Consider the following 13,685-nt stretch of genomic DNA (forward strand, 5'->3'; position numbering starts at 1 on the left):
GATTGCTTCATACGTGCTCACCTCCGATCCTACAGAAAGCTCCATGTTTAGGGCCATAGAAGCCAGTTTGGGGCCGTGTGGGCCGTGGGCACCTGTTTGTCCTCCCCTCCCACAGCTAAGCGCCGCCCTCTCCAGACTAGATCAAGACAAAAGGAATGGTGAGCGGAGCTTCCTTCCCCATCACAGAGGGGCTGGGTTTGGGGATAAATCAGCACCCTCGCCTCCTTCCTTCTCCTTCTCTGGATTTTTCCAGATTGTTTTCAGTCACCCAAAGACCCTGGGAATGGGCCGAGCATGAAATAAGGCTGGGCGTTCAAGGACCACTCCCTGGTGATAACCTAAGACCAGTGCCAGCAGCCCACCCTTGAAATGTGTAGAGACAAAGGAGATCAAAGCTTCCTCTAAAATTCAGTGCTCCGCAGGCAGATTATAGTATAATTTTTCATAGGTAAGGGTCTTGGCATGTAGAAGTGCAGAGATTTCCCTGGACCCGGGAGATGTGACCATTTGTTCTGCTGCTGAGGGTGGTGTGACTCCGTGTAGACGGCGTTTAGGTAACAGACCCAGGTCGGGCTGGCCTGATTCCTCCGTGATGATACAGCAGGCGGGGAGCTGGCAGCTCGCTAAGCTGGGCTGCCTGACAAGAGGCAGGGCTCACAGGGGAGCCTGGTGGCTGAGGAAATTTACTGCGTGTTGTAGCCAAGGAAAGTAGAATTGGCTCTGGGCGATAATCAGCCTGATTAGCTGAGCGCCTCCTGGAGCGGTTGGAGGGCAGGGAGGCGGGGTGGGGAGGACAGCCAGCATCAAGGTGGAGCCCCAAGGGCTGGGGTTTGCTGAGGTCAAGAGCCACTGAGGCCCAGAGGAGTGTATGGAGAAGCAAAGAGAGAAAACAAGCACAACGCCCAGTCGTGGGAGGGAGGGTGTTTCAGGAGCGGCGACCAGGCTGAAAGCTGGGAGTAGGGACATGCAGGTGTGGTGATGGGGCAGCCAGGACCGAGGACAGTGGGTGGAGCCGGGGTGCCCATCGTACCTCTTCACCAGGCCCTGGCCGAGGGGCAGGTGCTGGCCAGGTTAAAGGCCCAAAATCCACCATCAGTCCTGCCCTGGGAGACTCAGCCTCTGCTGCATGTGTGGGTCCTGAGCGGAGCTCACCAGCGTTGACCTTGGTGGGAAGGCCACAGGGTTATTGTGGTGTGCCTGCTAGAACCCCAGCAGGTCTGTTTTGCAGCCTGCTGGCTCTGCCCTCCCCTCCCACCTCCTTGCTATAGGATCCCGTCATGTCTGGCCAGGACTGAGTGACTCTGTCCTCCACGTGGATGGGCCCCTGTCAGATGACACCCCTGTTGCCAAAGCTTGGCCTCTGTCTGCCAAATACAAACGTGGAGACGGGGTTTTGGGTGAAGGAGAAAGATAGCTTTGCCAGGCAAAGGGGGCCACAGCAGGCTAAGGCCTTAACGACTGTGCCCCCCCTTGGGAGGTGGTTTTATAGTTTGGGCTGCAGATAAGGGTCAGGGTAGAGGCAAGCTTACATTGTCTTTCAAACCTGGTGTTTTGTGGTCCCAGGACTGGTTCTGGTGGTCCTCCTTCTTCCCAGAATGCAGACGCTTCATCAGGTAGGTCTTCCATTTGTTGTGGGGTTTAGTCCTGCAGAAAGGGCTCAAAGATCTCCTTATGGTTCCTTGAGGAGGAACCAGCACCCCACCCATGGCTGCACTATTGTCTCTTGATGCTCCTCCCTGGTCCCTGCATCCCTTCCCTTCCCTGAGCAGCAACTGCCCTTTGGAACTCAGGGAAGCTCATGGAGGCTGAGGCTTATTTCCTAAAAACAAGAAATGGAGGGCACAGAAAGGCTTGTGTGCCCAGGAGCCTCAAAGGGCCCTGCTCGGTTACACCACCAGACTTCCCAAATCATCGTGATCACAGTCACAGCTCAACTATCTGTGAACCCTTGGTCTCTGCCAGGCCTGGTGCCAACCTTGCACATGCGTTAATTCACAGCTCCCCAACCTGGGCACCTCCACCCAGTGTGCCCAGAAAGGGTAACAGTGAGCAGGGACAGGGAGCACCCCCCCATCCCCTGCCACTTGGACCACCGCAGGGCTTGCCGGAGGCTGGTGGCCCACCCTTAGGTAACCTCTTCCCAATGCAATCAGTTTTGCCCTTGTGCCAGTCAGGGGAAAGCTTTGAAAGCATAGCCATAGTGCATTTGATCCTCAAGCAGCCATAGGAGGCAATGACCTTCTTCTAGGCTGTACAGATGAGGAAGTCGAGGAGTCAAAGGGTTAAATCGCCGGCCAGTGGTCGCCCACGTGGGAAGAGGGAGGTTTGCACTGGGCGTGCTCAGTGTGAAAGCTGGCTGTGGGAAGAAGCCTTTGGGAAAGCAGACTGCCCTCCCCCACACCAGGACCCATGTCATCGGGTCAGAATTGCTGGCAAAGCCAGCGCTCTCCCAACACCTCCATCAGGATGGAGGTTCCCCCCTGGGTAGGGTGGGGCCTCTTTCAACAGCTTTGGCGGCGGGCGTTTCTATGCTACGGGGTAGGCCAGGTAGAAATGGAAGGAAAGGTCCTCCTGGCTCTCTTAAGCCCAGGGTTGAGCTCGAATCTTCCTGGGGTGGGCGGGGGGGGGGGGATAGGGGCCACAGGTGCTCAGCTGTTTGCTCCTCCTCTTCCTCCCTTACCCGAACGGGGCTCTCGGCACTGCAGAGATTCACGCTGAGGACATCCAGGGCTGGGATTTGCTCCAATAAGTCAGAGGCGCCTGACTCGATGCCAGAGGAGCCAAGCATCATCGGCTGTGCTTTCGGCCACTCTTAAACCTGGAGGGCAGTTTGAGCCCTGGAACCTGATGGCAAGCTCTTCTTGAGAGCTGCCCCATGAGCCTGGCAGACCCCCTAAGACTTACTCCCCAGCCACCAGATCAAGACCTCCTACACACTCCGAGGAGAGGCTGACCCCTGTATTCGTTTTCTATTATGTATCCATAACAAAGGGCCATGCTGAGCGGCTTAGACAATAGAAATATATTCTCTAGCAGATCTGGAGGCTGGAAGTCCCAGATCAAAGTGTCAGCAGAGTTGGCATCTTCTAGGTCCCCGAGGGAGAATCTATTCCATGACTCTCTCTTGGCTTCTGATGGCTGGCTGGCCATCTTGGCGTTTCTTGGCTTGGAGAGGCATCACCCCTCCTGCTTTCGTCTTCAGATGGCATTCTCCTTGTGTGCTGTTCTCTTTGTGGGCATAAGCTCAACCCTGGGCACAAGTCCTGACTTCCCCTTGGTATGAGGACACCGGTCCTATTGGATGGGGGCTCACTGTACTCCAGTATGGCTTCATCTCAATGGAACTCGCTACCCCTGCAAGACTATTTCCAAAGGTCACGTGCTGGGGTCCTGGGGGTTAGCGCTCCAACATACGAGCTGGGGGGAGGGGGCGCAATTCAACCCATAATGGCTCTTCTCCTACAATGGCTGTTCTCACATTTGGTTAAGGATCTGAATCGCCATCAAAGACCCCAGAGGCTCAAGCGTGTTGACACAAGATGAAGACTAAGTGGTTCTGATACCACCAGTGTGACTCTCCTTGTGGACTTTTAACTCACCCAGGTACAGAGTTTTGAGCTGTTTACACATCTCAGATCAACCCATTGTCCACTGGGCAGACAAGGCTTCTTTGTCATCACATTTGTCCCTCTGTCCCAGCAGCTGACTCTCTCCCCTCCTGCATCAGTGCCTGCTCCAATGTGCCACGTGTAGATTAATTACCCATTAATAGATTATGGTTGCCTTGAAAGTTATATTGTGCTGGTTTTATCTCTACAAGTGTTTTAAAATTAGGTATGTGAATGCATTCTGTGGATCTTGACTTTTTCTGTTTCTATTCATTTAAGTTTTTAAGGCTTGTCTCCAGGAGAGATTCTCTGGGGGTTGGGTTGCTAGGTCATCAGATTTGCATATAACTTAGTTTCACTGCTTTGCCAGTTGGCTCTCCCAAATGGCTATGCCCATGTCTCCACCCCCCAGTTTCCATGTCTCCCCAGACCTGTCTTTCGATGGGTACGGGTGCAAAATTAGGAGCATTTTCTAAAATGCTTATTGGTGGAGTTCCCATTCTGGCTCTGCTGTAATGAACCTGACTAGTAGCCATGAAGACACAGGTTTGATCCCTGGCCTCGCTCAGTGGATTAAGAATCCATCATTGGAGTTCCCATCATGGCGCAGTGGTTAATGAATCCGACTAGGAACCATAAGGTTGCGGGTTCGGTCCCTGCCCTTGCTCAGTGGGTTAACGATCCGGCGTTGCCGTGAGCTGTGGTGTAGGTTGCAGGCGCAGCTCGGATCCCGTGTTGCTGCGGCTCTGGCGTAGGCCGGTGGCTACAGCTCCGATTCAACCCCTAGCCTGGGAACCTCCATATGCCGTGAGAGCGGCCCAAGAAATAGCAAAAAGACAAAAAGACAAAAAAAAAAAGAATCCATCATTGCAGTGAGCTATGGTATAGGTCGCAGATGCGACTTGGATCCTGCGTTGCTGTGGCTATGGTGTAGGCCGGAAGCAGCAGCTCGCATTTGACCCCTAGCCTGGGAACTTCCATATGCCTCCAGTGCAGCCTTAAATAAACCAAAAGAAAAAAAAAAAAAAAGCTTACTGGCTTTCATAATCTTTGCCTATTTGTCTTTGGGTTGCTTGCCTTTTAAAAATTATTTTGCAGTTTGCTGGATATGAATCCCTTATTGATTTCAGATATTGCAACTGTCTTTTTCCAGCTATACACACTTTTTTTTTCTTTGCCACACCTGTGGCATGTGAAAGTTCCCAGGCCAGGGATCAAAAAGGCCCACCACAGCTGTAACAAGAACCACAGCAGTGACAACACTGGATCCTTAACCCGCTGAGCCACAAGGGAACTCCTGGACACCTGTATTGTAATTGTCTCTACAGCACCCCTTGTTGAACAGGAAAAAATTTTTTTCTTTCCCATACATGGTTTGTGTTTTGGAGCTTCAGTTCAAAAATTTCCCCCTCTATAAAAATCTCACAAGTCCTCTCATAAATCATATTCTGTAAGTTTTGTCATGTTATTTTTCACATTTATCTCTGGACCTAGTGGGATTTCACCCCACTAGGTAAGTATATGATAAGTCAGGAATCTGAATTAATTTCTCATTGCTGGTACAACAAAGTACCACAAAGTTAGTGACTTAAAACCACTCAAGTTTATCATTTTACAGTTTTGGAGGTCAAAGTCTAAAATGAGTTGGTTTTGGGGGAGGGGGCATGACTATGGCATGAGGAAGTTCCCAGGTCAGGGACTGAACTTGTGCCATCACAGTGACCCAAGCCACAGCAGTGACCATGCTGGGTCCTTAACCTCTAGGCCACCAGGGGACTCCCAAATGAGTTTTATGGGGCTAACATCTAGGAGTTAGTAGGGCTGTTGGCTTTTGGAAACTCTAAAGAGAATCTATGTCCTTGAATGTTCCAATGTCTAGAGGCTGCCTGCATTCCTTGGCCTGTGACCCCTTTCTTAATTTTTATTTATTTGTACACACCCTGTGGCATATAGAGGTTCCCAGGCTAGGGGTCAAGTCAGAGCTACAGCTGCCAACCCAGGCCACGTCTGCGGCCTACGCAGCTCACTGCAACACCGGCTCATTAACCCCATGAGTGAGGCCAGGGATCAAACCCGCATCCTTTTAGATACTAGTTAGATTCGTTACCACTGAGCCACAAGAGGGAACTCCCCCCTTTCTTAATTTTTATTTATTTATTTATTTGCTTTTTTGGGCTGCACCCGAGGCGTATGGAGGTTCCCAGACTAGGGGTCTAATCGGAGCTGTAGCGTGCTAACCTACATCACAGCTCATGGCAATGCCAGATCCTTAACCCACCGAGCAAGGCCAGGGATTGAACCTGCAACCTCATGGTTCCCAGTCAGATATGTTTCTGCTGCTCCACGACGGGAACTCCTCCCATCTTTAATTTTTAAAGAACTGCTTCCATCATCTCATCATCTGCTCTCACTCTGGCCACAGGTGAGGTTCATCTACTTTGAAGGATTCGTGTGATTAGATTGGGCCCAGCTGGATAATCCAAGATACCCTCCGCATTTTATGACCTAACTTAATCACGTCTAGGAGTTCCTGTCGTGGTTCAGTGGACGGTTACCGGACCTGACTAGTATCCATGAGGACGGGGGTTCGATTCCTGGCCTCACTCAGTGGGTTAAGGATCCAGCCTTGCCGTGAGCTGTGGTATAGGTTGAAGATGTGGCTTGAATCTGGCATTGCTGTGGCTGTGGTGTAGGCCAGCAGCTACAGCTCTGATTCGACCCCTAGCCTAAGAAAGTCCATATGTTGTGGTTTCGGCCCTAAAAAGACAAAAAGGCAAAAAGGTAAAAAAAAAAAAATCACATGTACACAACCCCATTTGCCATGTAAAGTAACATATTCACAGGTTCTGTGGGATGTGGACATCTTTGGGGGACCTTATTCAATTGAACACAGGATCCAACTTGATTTTGCTCCATGTGGTGAGATAGGCTCCCAGCGGCAGCTACCACAGGCCGTTTTCCTTCACTGACTTGCGCTATCACCACTTCCATGCCCCAGGTAGCTGCATTCACACCAATCTGATTCTGAGCTCCCACTCTGTTCCATTGCCCCATTTGCCTGTGCCTGCACATGTATCAGTGTGATTTTTTATTACCATGGCTTTATAAAATATTTTTTAAACTCGTAGAGTGAGTCCTTCCTTTTTTTTCTTTTTTTTTTTTTCTTTTTTGGGCCTCACCCTTGGCATATGGAGGTTCTCAGCTAGGGGTCTGATCGGAGCTACAGCTGCCGGCCTGTGCCACAGCCACAGCCATGCAGGATCCTAGCCGCACCTGCGACCTACACCACAGCTCATGGCAACGCTGGATCCTTAACCCTTTGAGCAAGGCCAGGGATGGAACCTTCAACCTCATGGTTCCTAGTCAGATTCGTTTCCGCTGCACCACTACGGACACTCTGAGTGAGTCTTTCGGTACAACATTGTCTTAACTACATAAGGACTTTATCCGGTCATATAAATTTAGGATTGCATTTAGTTAATTTGCAGAGAATCCTTATGTTTGCAGTGCTGAGGCATTGTATCCATGAAGATAGTATATTTTTTCTTTTATTGGGTCTTCTTTAAAGTCCCTCAAGGAATGAGTTCCCTTGTGGTGCAGTGGATTAAGGAGCTGGTGTTGTCATGGCAGCATCTTGGGTTGCTGCTACGGCACATGTTCAGTCTCTGGCCTGGGAACATCTACATGCCATGGCCATGGCCAAAAATTAAATAAGTGCAAATAAATAAATTCCTTCAAGGGAGTTTAAACTTTTCCTCTGTAAGGGGTAATTGTTCTGATCATCAGTCTTCGGTGTGTATATGGTGGGTTTTCCCCACATCAATCAGCAATTCTTTGACGCCAGCTGGATGTCTTACTAGTCAACTCAGATCTGACACTGTCTACCTGGAGAGAGCATCAGATTCCCAAGGTTAAGTGTTCAGTTTCCAAGACCCCACTTCAGATGCCAACCCCAAGTCCAGGTTGTTATCTATATTCCTGATCAACCAGCTATGAATCAGAGGTTCCCATGACCTCCTCCCTAAGTTCAAGTCATTTCCTAGGGTAGCTCACGGAACACAGGACACTCATTTACTCTCCAGATGACAGGTTTATTACAAAGGATATTAAATAATACGAATCAATAGCCAAATGAGGAGCTACATAGGGCAGGTTCCTCCCCAAAAGGAGCCTCTGCCCCCATGGAGTTTGGGTCTGGCACATTGTCACATGGAAGGGTTCTGATTCACCCACCTGGAAGCCCTCCAAACCACATCCTTTTGGGTTTTTATACAGGCTCCATTACATAGACATGCTTGATTAAATCATTAGCCATTGACAGTTGATTCAATCTCCAGCGCCTTCTCCTTCCTGGAGGTCAAGGGGATGGGATGGAAAGTTCCAACCCTTTAATCACCTGCTTGGTTCTCCAGGCAACCAGCCCTCAATCTTAGGTGTGATCCAAAAGTCATCTCATTAACCAAATAAGACACCTTCAATGGCTCTCATACTTAGGAAATTCCAGAGGTTTTAGGAGCTCTGTAGGGGGAACTATGAACAAAGACCCTGTAAATTTCTTATTGTAAATCATAACATCAGAAGTCCCATAGGTTCCATTGATGGGAATAGTCATTCCCCAATGCTTGTGTTTCTACTAGGAATTGCTCCTGGATCTTACCTCCTTCCTACACTTGGAATGGTAAGTGATGGCTATTTGTCAAAATTGCTCTCTCTCTCTCTTTTTTTTTTTCTTTTTAGGGCCGCACCCGCAGCATATGGCGTTTCCCAGGTTAGGGGTCAAATCGGAGCTACAACTGCTGGCCTACCCCACAACCACAGCAACACAGAATCTGAGCCATGTCTGCGAGCTACACCAAGCTCGTGGCAACACTAGATAACTGAGCGAGGCCAGGGATGGAACTGCAACCTCATGGTTCCTAGTCAGATTCGTTTCCGCTGCGCCATAATGGGAAATCCTATTTGTCAGAATCTCTCAAATGATTGCGCTAACCATCAAAAGGCTTTAAACACTGGGGTTTACGACCCTTTCTCTTCTCCCTCTTTGTGAGCAGTGTGAGGCTAGGAGTTCTGAGTAAGTGCCTCTGATGTTGAGGGTCGGTAAGATAGGAGAACCTAGAGAAGGGGTGGGCTGGGAGCTGGGGAGAGAACCAGAAGAGCTGGGGGACCGAGATGCCAGGAGTTCTGAGGAGGGTTGATCTCTGCCAGACGCCAAATAAGAGGAGCACAGATGAGGTGAAGGTCGTTGGTGACCTTGACCAGAGCTGCTTCCTGGGAAGTGTCGAGAACAAAAGCCCAATTGTAGTCAGTGCAAGAGAAAGAAAAACAAGACGGGGGGAAAAAGACGGGAATGAAAGGGCGTGTGAGGTCAGGCAGGGGACTGGTTTTCTTTTGCTTTTAAGACAGGAAATATGCCGAAGAAGCATCCAGGGGCAAGAAGAAAGGTGATGTCGGAGAGAGAGAAATACAGAAGTGACATCCTTGACTAAGAGGTAGGGGGTGAAACCCAGCAGGGCTGGGCTGCACAGGGCTGAAGCCTGAGGCCAAAGGAGAAGCTCAGTAATACCGATTTTTGTCTTGACTTAAAATGTGAATATTTTGTTCCTTATGGATTTTTTGCATTAGTTATAATTTTTAAACGATTGCCCTAAAATAGTTATGTTGGTTAATGATATTCTGGGTGTTCTTTTAGGTTTTGCATAGGAGGCCCTGTGGAGGGGAATCTTTGAGGGAGATATCCTAGTGCAAGAAGGAGGTTGAAGGCAGGGGGTGTATGAGAATAAGAGCGCACGAGGCCTCTGATGATTGACAAAGGCAGCCTGCAGGCTGAAAGGCAACCCCAAAGCCCAGAAGCCAGGAGAGGTACCAGCCGTTCAGCGATGGACCATGTCACAGAGTAAAGTCAGCCTCTGCAGGGACAGAGCTCCCTCTGGTGGGCATAGGTGGGAAAGACAACTCAGAAGGGAAGGAGCCGGGAGTCTGGGGCGTGTTTGATCGCCCAGAGACAGGCTGCAGAGGAAGCCCCCCCGCCCCGCCCCCGAGCCGAGGGGAGTGGTCTCAGAAGCAGGGGGAGGAGGGGCGTTCAAGAGAGGAGCGAGTTTTCAAAAAGGAGTGATGGACAGTTTCAAACGTCAGAGAGGCCCGCTCTAATTTCGGCCTGTTTATGTGGATGCTGCAAATGCTGTGCATTTATGCATGTCAACCTCTTCCAGGGGGCTGTATTTCACAAAGATGTGAAACTGACCGGTTTTTGTGTGTGTCTTTTTAGGGCCGCACCCGCGCATATGGACATTCCCAGGCTAGGGGTGGAATCAGAGCCACAGCCACAGGAAGGCCTGATCCAAGCTGCCTCTGCAACCTGGGATCCTTAACCCACCCACTAAGTGAGGCCAGGGATCTAACCCGCCTCCTATTGGATACTAGTCTGATTCTTAACCCACTGAGCTGCAAGGAGAACTCCAAGAAACTTAACTTTTATGTGGAAATTTTCTAAAGGAATCTTGGCTTGGACCTTTAAAAGTCTCTGTATTTACTCTTCTCTCCTGGATCTAGGACCAAAGCCAAGACAGTCTGTTCACAAATGTCACCTGCAGGACCTGTCGTGGAAGTGAATTCTCATCTCAGAGATATTCCCAACATTTTAGAAGGTTCTGACTCTCAAGGGGTGATCTTCCTCACCCTTGTGAGGCTGGGACATTAAAAAAACAAATTTAAAAAGCGAAGTTGAGGAGCGTAAAAGGTAGAAGGAACCCAGAATACAAGGCAGATTTTGCTGTTCGTGGGTGTTGGATCCTGAGGCCTTTGGTGCTGGGCTAAGAGGGTTAGTTGGCCAGTGACAAGGTGGATTTTGAGTGACTCAGAACAACTCTGATTTTGCTGTAAGACTGACTGAATCCGAGACCCACGCCACTGAGAAAATCAGGACTGATTTGGCAGTTTTAGCATACAGCCTGTGAGCAGGAATTTGGAGACGCAGCCAGACTTGTCTGCACACCCAGGGCTCCAGGCATCAGCCCTGCTTCTCAGTGAAAGGGGACAGCTCCTGGCTGATGGGTTTAGCATATGCACAGACTGAAAGCTGACATCCAAGCCACATGGTCAGCTCTGCTGGACAGCCGGAACACCAATGCCAGGGACACGGGCTAGGTCTCGCTCTATATTTTTACTCTTGTCTTTTTTTATTTTTTTCTTTTCAGTGTTGCACCTGTGGCACATGGATTTTTCCAGGCTAGGGGTCGAATCAGAGCTGCAGCTGTTGGCCTATGCCACAGCCATAGCAATGCCAGACCCAAGCTATGTCTGCAACCTACACCACAACTCAGGGCAAGGCCAGATCCTTAAACCCACTGAGCAAGGCCAGGGATTGGACCTGAATCCTCATGGATACTAGTCCGGTTTGTTACCACTGAGCCACAATGGGAACTTCTAATTTTACTTTTAAGAGAATATTATGGAGTAATTTCATTTTCAACTACTTTGCAGCATAGCTACTTCCAGAACATAATGGTTTTTAAAGGTAACTTGTTTTAAAGGTAACTATGTAAATATCACTAGGTTTCCTTCGAGACTAGCATGTCCATTTCCTCCAGGAAACTGAGGGGCCCAGCAGAAAATAAAAGCTGGAGATGCGAGTATAGCTGAACCATAAATATGTCCCCCTGCCCACACCAGGTCACTTGGCAGAGAACAGGAGCCTTCAGGGCTCCAGGTATTTGAGCACAACTTCTGCCCAAATCATTGATTGACAGACAACTAAGCTAAGCAGACACTGGGAGATCCCAACATCAGGCTAATACATAAGAACAGAAAAATCAAGTAGAGATATCAGTGACCTCACACCTTAGAGAAACAAAAGCCACAGTTTAAGGCTAGTCTAGTTGCTAAGCAACAGCAGCATCAGCAACAACCCTCAGCACCAAATACTCCAAGATTCACCAAGAAGCAGAAAAGTGTGAGCCATAGTCAGGGGATAAGAATAATTAACAGAAACCGGTTCTGAGTGGCCCAGAGGTTGCATGTAGCAGATGCTGGTATTACGAATATCTGTGAAGAATCAAGGGGAAATAGACGACCATGATTCCCCCAAATCTCAGTAGAGAAACAATTAAAGAAAAGAGAACCAAATGGAGGAGTTCCCATCGTGGTGCAGTGGTTAACGTATCTGACTAGGAACTATGAGTTTGCAGGTTTGATCCCTGGCCTTGCTCAGTGGGTTAAGGATCCGGCATTGCCATGAGCTGTGGTGTAGGTCACAGACGCGGCTCGGATCCCGCGTTGCTGCGGCTCTGGCGTAGGCCAGTGGCTACAGCTCCGATTCAACCCCTGGCCTGGGAATCTCCATATGCTGCGGGGGCGGCCCTAGAAAAGGCAAAAAGACCAAAAAAAAAAAAAAGAGAGAGAGAGAACCAAATGGAAATCCGTGGTTGAAAAGTAAAATCACTGGAATGAAAACTTGATTAGCAGCGCTCAACCACAAATTGGAGTTGTCAAAAGAATCAGGAAACTCAAAAAATTGACGAATAAAAATCCAAGCCAAAGAACAGAAGAATGAGCAGAGCCTCAGAGACTGTGGGACCATGTCAAGCACTATGATGCAAGTATAATGTGGGACCCAGAAGGAGGAGAGAGAACAAGGCAGAAAAGATTATCCTTCAAGAATGAACACATGTTGGAGTTCCCGTCGTGGCACAGTGGTTAACAAATCCGACTAGGAACCATGAGGTTTCGGGTTCAGTCCCTGCGCTTGCTCAGTGGGTTAAGGATCTGGCGTTGCCGTGAGCTGTGGTGTAGGTTGCAGACGAGGCTCGGATCCCGCGTTGCTGTGGCTCTGGCGTAGGCCGGTGGCTACAGCTCCGATTCAACCCCTAGCCTGGGAACCTCCATATGCCGCGGGAGCGGCCCAAGAAATAGCAACAACAACAAAAAAAAAAAAAAGACAAAAAAAAAAGAATGAACACATGTAAACCAGCTATAATGGAAAAAAGTAAAAATCATTATATACCAAGAAAAGAAGAAAGATCTCAAGACTAGATGCAAAAAAAACCTCAGTAAAATATTAGCAAATCAAATCTAAAAAAAAAAAAAAAGGAATGAACACTTCTTCTGTCATTCCCGGCACTGTTTGTGGGCTCATTTGGTGGGGTCTGGTATCTCTTTTGTGAAAGCAGCAGCTTAGGAGACTCCAGTATCGCTTGCAGGGATGGAAACCTTGGTCCAGATTAAGAACCAAGGAGATGCTGATGCGCAGCTGGAGGGCAGGAGGGTTCCATGGTGCAACTGAAGATTCAGAAGCATGTACTGGATTTCCTGCCGTGGCTCAGCAGGTTAAGAACCCGACCTAGTGACCGTGAGGATGCAGGTTTGATCCCTGCCCTCACTCAGTGCGTTAAGGATCTGGCGTTGCCATGAGCTGTGGTGTAGGTCGCAGAGGCGGCTCAGATCTCGCATTGCTGTCACTGCGGCGTAGGCTGGGGGCTGCGGTTCCAACTCAACCTCTAGCCTGGGGACCTCCGTATGTCCCAGGAGTGACCCTAAAAAGAAAAAAAAAAGAGAAGAAGAAATGAAAAGAAAAAAGAAAAAAAGAGGCATATACCACCTAGTAAACTAAAGAAAGCCTGTTTTGAATGACAATTCAAATTTATGGGTGAGGCAGATAAGGTTCTGATCTGATGGGCAGGTGACCAGTGAAATAGACACATTTGCATAGTTGAAATTGGAGGGCACAGATACAAGTGAAAATATTCCTAGAGCAGACAGTACCTACTAGAAAGAGGACCTGCCTGTATTTGAAAACCAACAACACTTTCTCAGTTAGACAACTGCCATTTCGTTCCATGAAATCCTGAATAATTTTTTCTATTCTTTCGTTCTCTCCTCCCCATTCCTTCATTGTACATGAAGCGACTGGGACGTGTGCACAAGCTTCTCACTTAAAAAAGATTAAATGACCAATGATGGATTTTCATCGACCTCAAATGAAGATGAGGTAGGGGAAAATATTGTTTCTGTGAAAGGTATTTTCACAGAATATATTCATATATATGAATATGTGAAACATATGAACGTGTTCCTTTTTCCATC

The sequence above is a fragment of the Phacochoerus africanus genome, chromosome 5, assembly GCF_016906955.1.
Source record: "Phacochoerus africanus isolate WHEZ1 chromosome 5, ROS_Pafr_v1, whole genome shotgun sequence".
Classification (NCBI taxonomy): domain Eukaryota; kingdom Metazoa; phylum Chordata; class Mammalia; order Artiodactyla; family Suidae; genus Phacochoerus; species Phacochoerus africanus.